Source organism: Oncorhynchus gorbuscha, linkage group LG03, assembly GCF_021184085.1.
Source record: "Oncorhynchus gorbuscha isolate QuinsamMale2020 ecotype Even-year linkage group LG03, OgorEven_v1.0, whole genome shotgun sequence".
Lineage (NCBI taxonomy): Eukaryota > Metazoa > Chordata > Actinopteri > Salmoniformes > Salmonidae > Oncorhynchus > Oncorhynchus gorbuscha.
In genome coordinates this window covers 28,161,672-28,175,675 of record NC_060175.1, presented here as the reverse complement: position 1 = coordinate 28,175,675, position 14,004 = coordinate 28,161,672, and the positions used below count along the sequence as shown (strand labels likewise).

General features: G+C 47.3%; 1 long non-coding RNA gene across 1 annotated transcript; it reads left to right on the top strand.

The window, feature by feature from the left end:
- Positions 1-218: 218 nt before the first annotated feature.
- Positions 219-12,337, top strand: LOC124019276. The gene is made up of 3 exons (XR_006835758.1): positions 219-230; positions 9,523-9,525; positions 12,106-12,337. It is a non-coding gene; the product is annotated as an uncharacterized LOC124019276 (long non-coding RNA).
- Positions 12,338-14,004: the final 1,667 nt, after the last annotated feature.

The following is a 14,004-nucleotide window of genomic DNA, read 5'->3' as shown; positions in this document are numbered from 1 at the left end:
CACCACCCACCAGGGCTATGTTGATCTGGACGAGACTGCCAAATCGAGAGAAAACATTGATATGTTCGCTGTTAAACATCCAGGTTTTGCATTTGTAACTCACCCACCAAAATCACAGTATGCTGTTTTACATTTTGTTTTATTTTTGCTGGTTTTATTCCTTAAATGGAAAAGCAGAATAATCTGTGTGCTCTCTGATAGTAATAATAATTCATATGGTGCTCTTCGATGTGCCAGCTTTGTGGCATTAATGAATAAATCAGATATGTAATGTATAAAAGGCATCTGTATGCATTGTTTACTATTTGATTTCTTTAAAACAATGTAATGGTTGGACTTCAGCTGTTTGGCATGATTGATGGGTGACTAGGTGCATTTGTGTCAAATAAATATGCTTATTCATTCACGACTAAGGATATATTCTGCAATGAGTTAATCTGGCTTTGAATCTGCAACAGAACATGTCAACAAGTTAGCTCTGAATTGCTTTAATATAGCAGTGCATTCCAACACCCAATTGAATCAGATTTCACCTTGTCCATATACAGTTGAAGTTGGAAGTTTACATACACCTTATCCAAATACATTTAAACTCAGTTTTTCACAATTCCTGACATTTAATCCAAGTAAAAATTCCCTGTTTTAGGTCAGATAGGATCACCACTTCATTTAAAGAATGTGAAATGTCAGAATAATAGTAGTGATTTATTTCAGGTTTTATTTCTTTCTGTCACGCCCTGACCTTAGCGATCCTTTTAATTCTCTAGTTGGTTAGGTCAGGTTGTGACTAGGGTGGGCAATCTATGTTTTCTATTTCTTTGTTGGCCGGGTATGGTTCCCCATCAGAGGCAGCTGTCTATCGTTGTCTCTGATTGGGGATCTGTCACTCCAACGGTGACAGTCCAGTGTGCGAGTTCAGCACTGTGTTGTGAGCATACTCTGCCCTGATGAGGAACTTGCTCCAGTTACTTGCCTGGGTGGAGACGAAACAGCAGAGGACCTTCTCCAGTTCCTGGTTGGCCCGCTCTGTTTGCCCATTTGACTGTGGGTAGAACCCCGAGGAGAGACTCATCGACGCCCCCAACAGGGAGCAGAAGGCATTCCAATACTGTGTGACGAACTGGGGCACACGATCCGAGGCAATGTCCTTGGAAAGTCTGTGTAGTCGAAAGACATGGGTAATCATAAGATCAGCGGTCTCCTTCGCGGAAGGCAACTTGGGTAAGGCAAGGAAATGGGCTACCTTGGAGAACCGATCAACGACCACCGGGATAGTGGTAAGCCCTTGCGATTGAGATAACCCTGTGATAAAATCTACAGACAGGTGGGACCAGGGCTGAATGGGGATGGGCAGAGCAACCTAGCCAGTTGCTGTCATGAGGACTTGCTTTGGGCACAGGTGGAACAGGCCGCCAGATTTTCTGCTTCAGGAACTCCAGTGTCCAATTAACCCCTGGATTCCCAGTTCATTTTGAGGAGTGTCCTCATGGTAGCACTCGAGAACGGGCTTATCGCAAAACATAAAGTCTGTGAGTGGGACCCCCACCAGGGTCAGATTCTCGGGCCTGGGCCTGTCGTACCATGGTCTCTACAGTCCACAACTCGGGAGCCACAATGCGGGAGCTGGGGATGATAGGCTCGGAGTCCCTTTCCTCGTCAGAGACATCGTGTTGGCGGGACAGGGCATCTGCTTTCTGATTCTTAGATACCAAGTGATAGGCTAGAGTGAAGTTTAACCTCTTAATTAAAAAAACAGAGCCCACCCAGCCTGGTGAGCATTCAACCTCTTGAATGGAGACCAAAGTCTAATGGTCCGTCCAGATCACGAGAGGATGAGGTGCCCCCTCCAACCAGTGTCTCCACCCCTCAAGGGCCCACTTGACTGCCAAGACCACCCGATTGCCTACATCATAGTTGCGTTCCTCTGGCGAGAAGGCACATGGGTGCATTCTCTTGTCCCCCTCGTTCCACTGTGAAAGGTCTGCCCCTGCTCTAGTGTCCGAGGCGTCCACCTCCACCACAAAGGGATGAGTAGGATCAGGATGAACGAGGAACGGGTCCAGATTTATCAGGGTGTGCTCCAGTGGCTACGACAGTTAATGAAATTCACTAACACAATCACATTAATACTCATTAATGAGATGTTACTACTTGCTTGAATTAAGTGCTTCTACACCTGCATTGCTTGCTGTTTGGGGTTTTAGGCTGGGTTTCTGTACAGCACTTTGAGATATCACCTGATGTACGAAGGGCTATATAAATAAATTTGATTTGATTTGATTTGAAGTCATTCATTTTGTCTAACTGTGTTGTGTACTCTCAGCGGAAGAGTTGAGCACTTCTCCAACGCCTTACATCCATGATGAGCATATTGTGTCCTGAATTCAAGTATCTGAAGACATCAACCCCTGCCCTGTCGTGTCCTGAATTCAAGCCTCTGAAGACATCAACCCCCGTCTTGTCATATCCTGAAGTCAAGCCTCTGAAGACATCAAGTCTTACTATCATTCAATCACTGCTGTGATTGTCATGTTTTGTCATTGGTTATCATGTCTTGTCTCTGTGCTTCCCTTCTATTCGTTTCCCTCTGCTGGTCTTATTAGGTTCTTTCCCTCTTTCTCTCCCTCTCTCGCTCTCTCTCTCTATCGTTCCGTTCCTGCTCCCAGCTGTTCCTCATTCTCCTAACTACCTCATTTACTCTTTTCACACCTGTCCCCTATTTTGCCCTCTGATTAGAGCCCCTATTTCTCCCTCTGTTTTCCGCTTCTGTCCTTGTCGGATCCTTGTATGATGTTCGCTGTTCTGTGTCCTTGTCTCGCCCTGTCGTGTTTTACCTTCTTCAGATGCTGCGTGTGAGCAGGTGTCTAGGTCTGTTACGGCCGGTGCCTTCCCGAAGCAACCTGCAGTCTGTGGTCGAGTCTCCAGTCAGTCCTCTCTACTGACGAGTGGATTTCAGTTTTCCTGTTTTGTTTTCACCTTGATAATTTCCAGGATTATCACTTTTGTCTAGAACTGGAATAAAGACTCTGTTTTCGTTAAGTCGCTTTTGGGTCCTCATTCATCAGCATAATAGTGATTCCTTCCCAACACTGAGTATGATTACATGCATACAATAATGCAATTATTGTGGATAGTCAGATGAATATGATAGTTTGATTAAAATGTTTACATGCTTTGCAAGATAAATAATTTCCCTAATAAGCCTGTTTACATGGACACTGAAATCAGGCTACCCGATGGCACTGATAAATGCAGAAAATCGGCAATCAAAATAAACGTTCTACCACAGCGACCATGTTATTTTTGGGAAGCATATTTGATACTGAGTGTGGACATATAAAGTTACTTCTAAGACACATACATTTGCCCTTTAGTGCTAGTAAGGTGGTTACATAATTATTGCATAATCTGCCTACTGCCATAGTCAGTTTAATATCGAATTATTACTCTTCATGTAAATGTGCTCACTGTGTGTGTGAGTAGCGCTCTCATGTTTGGATAAATACCATAGTAAACCAGTAACTTAATTGTCACGTTCTGACCATAGTTCTTGTGTGTTTTCCTTGTTTTAGTGTTGGTCAGGACGTGAGCTGGGTGGGCATTCTATGTTGTGTGTCTAGTTTGTCCATTTCTATGTTTGGCCTGATATGGTTCTCAATCAGAGGCAGGTGTTAGTCATTGTCTCTGATTGGGAACCATATTTAGGTAGCCTGTTTTGTGTTGGGATTTGTGGGTGATTGTTTCCTGTCTCTGTGTTTTCTGCACCAGATAGGACTGTTTTTGAGTTTTGCCACGTTTATTGTTTTATAGTGTGTTCATGTTGAGTTTCTGTTATTAAAGAACCATGGACACTTACCACGCTGCACATTGGTCCTCCGATCATTCTCGCTTCTCCTCCTCAGACGAAGAGGAGGAAAACCCTAAATACATAAATAAATATCATATTCATACTGTATACTGTACATATTTTTCACTCACTGCTTGGACTAAGTCCTTCATTCATAGATCTTTTGTCTAACAGTGTTGTGTACGTTTTTTTGTGTTTCCAGTAAAATCCTGTCCTGCCCTCAGCGGACATGTTGAGCTCTTCTCCAACACCCTTCATCCATGATGAGCCTGTCTTGCACGGCTACTTCCTAGATTAACTGACATTGCCCCATCCCCCTTTTTGATCTCAGGTGTGATCCCTCCTCTCTTAACACTGAGTCTGTCTTGTACTACTAGATTTCACTGAGACTTTTTCCTTTTTATCATCATGAAGGAGTGTCTATTTAAATGTGTCTCTCACTCTCTACAGGATTGAGTGCCTATCTCTCTCCCATCACTCAGACTGGTCAGACATCAAAGGATATCCTGTATTCTGCAGCAGCTTCCCTTGTTAACTTGGTCAGCTTGATCCCCCAACATCTGTCCAAATAGTACCACCTGCTAACTTGTGAAAAATAAATACTTGTACCTTGTTTTTTGTATTTCTATGAACATGATACACTCATTATGTGAAGATCCTGTTCATTACTGTTTTGGGTTCAGAGTGGCACAGTGGTCTAAAGCACTGCATCTCAGTGCTAGAGGCGTCACTACATCTCAGTCCTAGAGGCGTCATTAGAGACCCTGGTTCGATCCCAGTGTACTTCCGGCGCCGACAGAGGTGGCCGCCTCGCTTCGCGTTCCTAGGAAACTATGCAGTTTTTTGTTTTTTTTACGTGTTATTTCTTACATTAGTACCCCAGGTCATCTTAGGTTTCATTACATACAGTCGAGAAGAACTACTGAATATAAGATCAGCGTCAACTCACCATCAGTACGACCAAGAATATGTTTTTCGCGACGCGGATCCTGTGTTCTGCCTTTCAAACAGGACAGCGGAATGGATCGCATGCTGCAACCCCAAAAAACGACTCCGAAAAAGAGGGAAACGAGGCGGTCTTCTGGTCAGACTCCGGAGATGGGCACACTGTGCACCACTCCCTAGCATTCTTCATGCCAATGTCCATGTCTCTTGACAACAAGGTTGATGAAATCCGAGCAAGGGTAGCATTCCAGAGGGACATCAGAGACTGTAACGTTCTTTGCTTCACGGAAAGTTGGCTCACTGGAGAGACGCTATCCGATGCGGTGCAGCCAACGGGTTTCTCCACGCATCGCGCCGACAGAAACAGACATCTTTCTGGTAAGAAGAGGGGCGGGGGCGTATGCCTTATGGCTAACGAGACATGGTGTGATGAAAGAAACATACAGGAACTCAAATCCTTCTGTTCACCTGATTTAGAATTCCTCACAATCAAATGTAGACCGCATTACCTACCAAGAGAATTCTCTTCGATTATAATCACAGCTGTATATATCCCCCCCCCCCCCCCCCCCAAGCAGACACATCGATAGCTCTGAACGAACTTTATTTAACTCTTTGCAAACTGGAAACCATTTATCCGGAGGCTGCATTCATTGTTGCTGGGGGTTTTAACAAGGCTAATCTGAAAACAAGACCTAAATTTTATCAGCATATCGATTGCGCAACCAGGGGTGGAAAAACCTTGGATCATTGTTACTATAACTTCCGCGACGCATATAAGGCCCTGCCCCGCCCCCCTTTTGGAAAAGCTGACCCCGAGAACGCATGTCCATGATCCTACGTACCTTGTAAATAGGTGCGCCCTCGACAAGGACGGGGGGGGGGAGGGAAGACGAACGGGGGTGCGAAGAAAGGGCTTGACACAGGAGACATGGAAGACAGGATGGACGCGACGAAGATGTTGCGGAAGAAGCAGTCGCACAGCGACAGGATTGACGACCTGAGAGACACGGAACGGACCAATGAACCGCGGAGTCAACTTACGAGAAGCTGTCGTAAGGGGAAGGTTACGAGTGGAAAGCCACACTCTCTGGCCGCGACAATACCTAGGACTCTTAATCCTACGTTTATTGGCGGCTCTCACAGTCTGCGCCCTGTAACGGCAAAGTGCAGACCTCACCCTCCTCCAGGTGCGCTCACAACGTTGGACAAACGCCTGAGCGGAGGGAACGCTGGACTCGGCGAGCTGGGACGAGAACAGAGGAGGCTGGTAACCCAGACTACTCTGAAACGGAGATAGCCCGGTAGCAGACGAAGGAAGCGAGTTGTGAGCGTATTCTGCCCAGGGGAGCTGTTCTGCCCAAGACGCAGGGTTTCTAAAAGAAAGGCTGCGTAGTATGCGACCAATCGTCTGATTGGCCCTTTCTGCTTGACCGTTAGACTGGGGATGAAAACCGGAAGAGAGACTGACGGAAGCACCAATCAAACGACAGAACTCCCTCCAAAACTGTGACGTGAATTGCGGACCTCTGTCTGAAACGGCGTCTAACGGGAGGCCATGAATTCTGAACACATTCTCGATGATGATTTGTGCCGTCTCCTTAGCGGAAGGAAGCTTAACGAGGGGAATGAAATGTGCCGCCTTAGAGAACCTATCGACAACCGTAAGAATCACAGTCTTCCCCGCAGACGAAGGCAGACCGGTAATGAAGTCTAAGGCGATGTGAGACCATGGTCGAGAAGGAATGGGAAGCGGTCTGAGACGACCGGCAGGAGGAGAGTTACCTGACTTAGTCTGCGCGCAGTCCGAACAAGCAGCCAAGAAACGGCGCGTGTCACGCTCCTGAGTAGGCCACCAAAAGCGCTGGCGAATAGAAGCAAGTGTACCTCGAACGCCGGGATGGCCAGCTAACTTGGCAGAGTGAGCCCACTGAAGAACAGCCAGACGAGTAGAAACAGGAACGAAAAGAAGGTTACTAGGACAAGCGCGCGGCGACGCAGTGTGAGTGAGTGCTTGCTTAACCTGTCTCTCAATTCCCCAGACTGTCAACCCGACAACACGCTCATAAGGAAGAATCCCCTCGGGATCGGTAGAAGCCACAGAAGAACTAAAGAGACGGGATAAGGCATCAGGCTTGGTGTTCTTATTACCCGGGCGATAAGAAATCACAAACTCGAAACGAGCGAAAAACAACGCCCAACGAGCTTGACGTGCATTAAGTCGTTTGGCAGAACGGATGTACTCAAGGTTCTTATGGTCAGTCCAAACGACAAAAGGAACGGTCGCCCCCTCCAACCACTGTCGCCATTCGCCTAGGGCTAAGCGGATGGCGAGCAGTTCGCGGTTACCCACATCATAGTTGCGTTCCGATGGCGACAGGCGATGAGAAAAATAAGCGCAAGGATGGACCTTATCGTCAGACTGGAAGCGCTGGGATAGAATGGCTCCCACGCCCACCTCTGAAGCGTCAACCACGACAATGAATTGTTTAGTGACGTCAGGAGTAACGAGGATAGGAGCGGACGTAAAACGCTTCTTGAGGAGATCAAAAGCTCCCTGGGCGGAACCGGACTACTTAAAGCACGTCTTGACAGAAGTAAGAGCTGTGAGAGGGGCAGCAACTTGACCGAAATTACGAATGAAACGCCGATAGAAATTAGCGAAACCTAGAAAGCGCTGCAACTCGACACGTGACCTTGGAACGGGCCAATCACTGACAGCCTGGACCTTAGCGGGATCCATCTGAATGCCTTCAGCGGAAATAACAGAACCGAGAAAAGTGACAGAGGAGACATAAAAGGCGCACTTCTCAGCCTTCACGTAGAGACAATTCTCTAAAAGGCGCTGGAGTACACGTCGAACGTGCTGAACATGAATCTCGAGTGACGGTGAAAAAATCAGAATATCGTCAAGGTAGACAAAAACAAAGATGTTCAGCATGTCTCTCAGTACATCATTAACTAATGCCTGAAAAACAGCTGGAGCATTAGCGAGACCAAACGGCAGAACCCGGTACTCAAAATGCCCTAACGGAGTGTTAAACGCCGTTTTCCACTCGTCCCCCTCTCTGATGCGCACGAGATGGTAAGCATTACGAAGGTCCAACTTAGTAAAGAACCTGGCTCCCTGCAGAATCTCGAAGGCTGATGACATAAGGGGAAGCGGATAACGATTCTTAACCGTTATGTCATTCAGCCCTCGATAATCCATGCAGGGGCGCAGAGTACCGTCCTTCTTCTTAACAAAAAAAACCCCGCTCCGGCAGGAGAGGAAGAAGGCACTACGGTGCCGGCGTCAAGAGAAACAGACAAGTAATCCTCGAGAGCCTTACGTTCGGGAGCCGACAGAGAGTATAGTCTACCCCGAGGGGGAGTGGTCCCCGGAAGGAGATCAATACTACAATCATACGACCGGTGAGGAGGAAGGGAGTTGGCTCTGGACCGACTGAAGACCGTGCGCAGATCATGATATTCCTCCGGCACTCCTGTCAAATCACCAGGTTCCTCCTGAGAAGAGGGGACAGAAGAAACAGGAGGGATAGCAGACATTAAACACTTCACATGACAAGAAACGTTCCAGGATAGGATAGAATTACTAGACCAATTAATAGAAGGATTATGACATACTAGCCAGGGATGACCCAAAACAACAGGTGTAAAAGGTGAACGAAAAATCAAAAAGGAAATAGTCTCACTGTGGTTACCAGATACTGTGAGGGTTAAAGGTAGTGTCTCATATCTGATACTGGGGAGATGACTACCATCTAAGGCGAACATGGGCGTGGGCTTCCCTAACTGTCTGAGAGGAATGTCATGTTTCCGAGCCCATGCTTCGTCCATAAAACAACCCTCAGCCCCAGAGTCTATCAAGGCACTGCATGACGCAGCCGAACCGGTCCAGCGTAGATGGACCGACATAGTAGTACAGGATCTTGATGGAGAGACCTGAGTAGTAGCGCTCACCAGTAGCCCTCCGCTTACTGATGAGCTCTGGCTTTTACTGGACATGAATTGACAAAATGTCCAGCAAAACCGCAATAGAGGCACAGGCGGTTGGTGATCCTCCGTTCCCTCTCCTTAGTCGAGATGCGAATACCTCCCAGCTGCATGGGCTCAGTCTCTGAGCCGGAGGGAGGAGATGGTTGCGATGCGGAGAGGGGGAACACCGTTAACGCGAGCTCTCTTCCACGAGCTCGGTGACGAAGATCTACCCGTCGTTCTATGCGGATGGCGAGTGCAATCAAAGAGTCCACACTGGAAGGAACCTCCCGGGAGAGAATCTCATCCTTAACCTCTGCGTGGAGTCCCTCCAGAAAACGAGCGAGCAGCGCCGGCTCGTTCCAGTCACTAGAGGCAGCAAGAGTGCGAAACTCTATAGAGTAATCCGTTATGGATCGGTCACCTTGACATAGGGAAGCCAGGGCCCTTAGAAGCCTCCCTACCAAAAACTGAACGATCAAAAACCCATATCATCTCCTCTTTAAAGTTCAGGTAATTGTTAGAACAATCAGCCCTTGCCTCCCAGATAGCTGTGCCCCACTCTCGAGCCCGGCCAGTAAGGAGTGAAATGACGTAAGCAATCCGAGCTCTCTCTCTTGAGTATGTGTTGGGTTGGAGAGAGAACACAATATCACACTGGGTGAGAAAGGAGCGGCACTCAGTGGGCTGCCCGGAGTAACATGGTGGGTTATTTACCCTAGGTTCCGGAGACTCGGCTGACCAGGAAGTAGCTGGTGGCACGAGACGAAGACTCTGAAACTGTCCAGAGAGGTCGGAAACCTGAGCGGCCAGGGTCTCAACGGCATGACGAGCAGCAGACAATTCCTGCTCGTGTCTGCCGAGCATAGCTCCCTGGATCTCGACGGCAGTGTTACGAGAATCCGTAGTCACTGGGTCCATTCTTGGTCGGATCCTTCTGTTATGCTGGTGAATGAGGACCCAAAAGCGACTTAGCGAAAACAGAGTCTTTATTCCAGTAAATGGCAAAAGTAATAATCCTGGAACACTAAAGAAGAAAACAAAACAGGAAAAAACTTAAATCCACTCGTAGTAACGAGGACAGACTGGAGACTCGACCATTGACTGCAGGTTGCTTCGGGAAGGCACCGACCGTAGCAGACTAAGACACCTGCTCACACGCAGCATCTGAAGGAGACAAGACACGACAGGGCGAGACAAGGACACAGCACAGCGAACATCATACAAGGATCCGACAAGGACAGAAGTGGAAAACAAGGGGAGAAATAGGGACTCTAATCAGAGGACAAAATAGGGGACAGGTGTGAAAAGACTAAATGAGTGAGTTAGGAGAATGAGGAACAGCTGGGAGCAGGAACGGAACGATAGAGAGAAGAGAGAGAGGGAGGGGGAGAGAGAGGGATAGAAAAAGGGAATGAACCTAATAAGACCAGCAGGGGGAAACGAACAGAAGGGAAAGCACAAGGACAAGACAATATAAGACAAAAACATGACAAAAAAGCAGAACTTGTTCCACTAACTTAGTGGAACAACAGCCTAGGTGAAAATGTCACAATAATGGCAGCGTTAGGGTATGCAAAAAAATGAGGCATGCCGATAGACAAAGTGTTCAAGAGAATTTGGAAAGGGCTGTTTAAACTACTGGTCAAAATAAGTAAACTGGCCCTAACAATTACCTGGTCAATCTTCAAGGGGATCAGATGGTTGTTAAAAGGACTGATCATCTGGAGCATGGTATATGAGAGAGTGCATCCTCCTAGAAGACAGGGACCAGCAGTTCCTGTTGAACAGGATGTACTGTAATGTACTGTACTGTAATATTAGGAAAATGTTATTTGGTCTGTCTATGCTTAGAAGCTTTAGCTGCAGCTATGACTGTAGTAAGTAAAATAGGTGCAATAGAGAAGAACGGAACAGACGGTAAAATGGAACCTATGTGTGCTACCATAATTGGAATACACTATGTGGCGCGGATCATTGAAGCATGTGTCCATGCTATGTGTCCAAATAGTCAAATTAATGAGAAAACTAAAACCAAAAGATCAGTGGAACACAGTCTTAAAGGCCGTCCCACTGGTCCTCTGGGTAACTGTCCTATTGATCCGATGTTGCGGAGAAGAAATGGGGTGGCCCACAAACATTTTGAAAGTAGTTTGGGGATTGTGTTTACCCATATTCTTTCCCCCCACTCCCAGCAGGACCAGGAGGAACACGTCAAGCCATGGGATGGGGTAAGGATGGCTAAAGTAATAGTGCCGCCCCCCAGTGACAGAACCAATAGGGGAAGCAGGGGTATTAATAGTGGTAGAGGAGAGTAGAATATGGTTCATAGACATGTGGGCAAGACATTTAGATGCCTTTAAGGCATATACAAATTGTGGGGGTTGTGGCCAATTGGAACCATTGCCACTAGGGATAGACTCTACCAACGGGGTAGTGTTAGGCGGAATCACCTTCATATGTGCTCATTGTTACCAAGGGTGTGTAGCATACCGCATTAGGCATAGCCATGACCCCATTGGTACTTATGCGGGCCCAGTGACTTCGTGGGGAGCCACGGGGCCAGTAACAGAGGAGGGGGACAGATGGATCAGGAAGTTGAGTCCCAACGGACCCAACCTGAATCTCTGGAAAAGCGAATCATGGCCCAGAAAGGCATGGAGGAAGCCGGGATACCGAACCTTGACCCTTAACCACCGGAGGGTGGCTGGGGACATAGGAAATGGTACGCTGACCGGGCAGTGGGACGAGGCTCTGGTAGTCAAAGACCTGGAAGCCCATTGGTCTCAGGAAGACCTCACCATGCTAAAACAGAGCCCTTGGTTCATGTACGGGAGTGCTAGACCACTACTGAGTTGCCAAATCTTCCCACCAAAAAGGGAAAGACTCAGCTGTGACCAGTGGAACCTAAGCAATTATGTGGCCGTAAAGGCTAGGAGAGAGCCAATGTCCAAAGTGATTGGGTGTACTGAGACAGGGGGAAGTGAAACTCTGGCTGACTTCAGTAGGAAGCACAGAAGAGGAACCCAAAGAGGCCTTAGGAGGCAAAATGGGTTCAGGCTTAGGGAGCCAGGGAATCATAGACATTAATACACTTGTATTACCTCAGTGCCCCCCAGACCTGAGCAAAGAGGGCCTGAAAGGAATGGTCCAGACACAAAGTTAGAGCTAAGATATAGGGAGAACCTCTCATGCTTAGGCCATAGACTGGCCGACTTGACCCTGGCCGCAGAAAGAGCTGTAGGAGCTCTGACCCAGAAAGACCCCAGGGGAACGATGGACCTCAAAGTCACAGGGACAAAAAGAGAACCAGGAAGGAGCAAGGTAGACAATAGGAGAATAACCTTTCTTTCTCCAGGGCCCCATGGAAGACACCCAGTCCGGGGAAGAAGATTGGGAAGAAGAAGAAGTTAATAGGCCAATAGGGCACAGAGTAATAACCAGATGGCAAGAATTAGAACGTAAGGGTATGACTGAGTCCCAGACACTAGCGATTATCCTGTAGGGTGGATAGCACCAGTAGTAATAATTCCTCACCCTGCCGCTCTTAAAACATGTGGCTCATGTGATAGAAGTACTGAGGGGGTACTCAGAGGGAGATCAATGTTAAGAGTACGGATGTTAGACAACGCATGTATGTTGTGTCTAGCCCGCAGAGATAAGTGGCCAACCCTAAAACCCATAGTAAACAAGGGAGATAGATGGGGACATGTAGAAGAGCCAGAAGAGTTAAATTTAACAATGGTTTACAAGGGACAAGAAGTAGACTGGGATAAGAGAATTGGCACTGTTGAATTACATGGGATGGCTTACGAGACCTATTCAACAGGTTGTAGAAGAAGGACGGGTTCAAAGATGCACAGGCTGTGAATCAGGAACCAGAGGAAAGTACACCTCCCAGTGGGGCAATAAGGATGGTGTTAGTGTTATGCCGCTTTGCAAGAGATGCTTATGTTGTCAGAGTTGTGCTAGAAAAAGGCAGGAGTGGTATAGCGAGGACGAACATGAGGTTTGGCCTATGGAGAGAGAATATGCTGATATATTTGAACATGGTAGAATAGCTACTAGATGTGGACATACAGATGGTGTATATTTGAGAATGAGGGCCAGAGCTGATAATACGGCAACAATGCCGGGACATCGTAGCTGGGCAACAGTATGGGGAATAACGGCTAGGTCAGACGGACTAGTGCTAGGGATAACCAGAGTTGGAAATCAGAGTCCGGTTAAAGGCACTAAGAGAAAAGAGACAGGGGTAGATCCTGGAGAGGGTGTAGTAAAACGCCAAATGGATCTACCTCCTGGTCCTCTTCCCCTGTCTTACCCACCAAGGGTAGAGACAGAGATGACTTCGCCTACTGAAATACCGGATTGGGTAAAGCCACCAGAATACGACTCAAGCCAACCAACTACTGAACCTGACTGGTGTCAGGAAGAATCACCCTCTGCCTCAAGTGACACCTCTGAATGGGAACAGCTGATAGACTCAACAGACTCATTGCTGATAGAGTAAGGGCACTGTCATAAACAGAGGCCCATATGCACACTGTAAGAAAAGTATTTCCTCATTGTTGCTAGAGTAATAGGCTCTGTCATAACCAGAGGCCCATATATGCACTGTAAGAAAAGTATTTCCTGTTGTAAGATATGTCATCACCCTCTCTGCTCTGAGGGAATGGGAGGAGCAGCTGATCGGGTGCAGAGAATCAAAAGGTATATAAAGAGACATTTGCCATTACTTTGGCGCTGACTTCTTGAATTCTGAATTAATTTAGACAACCATTTGACTTCGGGTAAATTGACACCTGACTCAAATTACTTAAAAGATTCTAACTTGTTGGATCTGAGAAGTGACTCTCCGATATACCGTTTAACTATCGAACAGCTGTTTTGTCGCTTTGCGCCAGGTACGTGGGTGCTGATGCAAATATATCCAGAGAGTTCTCTGTAGCCTCTCGATTGAGCTCAGCATTTCGACCTCGTTGCGAGCCACTGACACTGCGGTAGTTCAACGGGGTTGAGAGGCACTCTAGTCCTTAAGGTTATCCCTTGCTTTCTCTTATGGATGTCTGAATTGACCCTGTGGTTTTGCGCCAGGTACGTGGGTGCTGATGCAAATATATCCAGAGAGTTCTCTGTAGCCTCTCGATTGAGCTCAGTATCGCGACCTCGTTGCGGACACATACTTTTTTGATATTCCATTTGGGGCAGGGAATCACCAGCGGGTTCTCCCA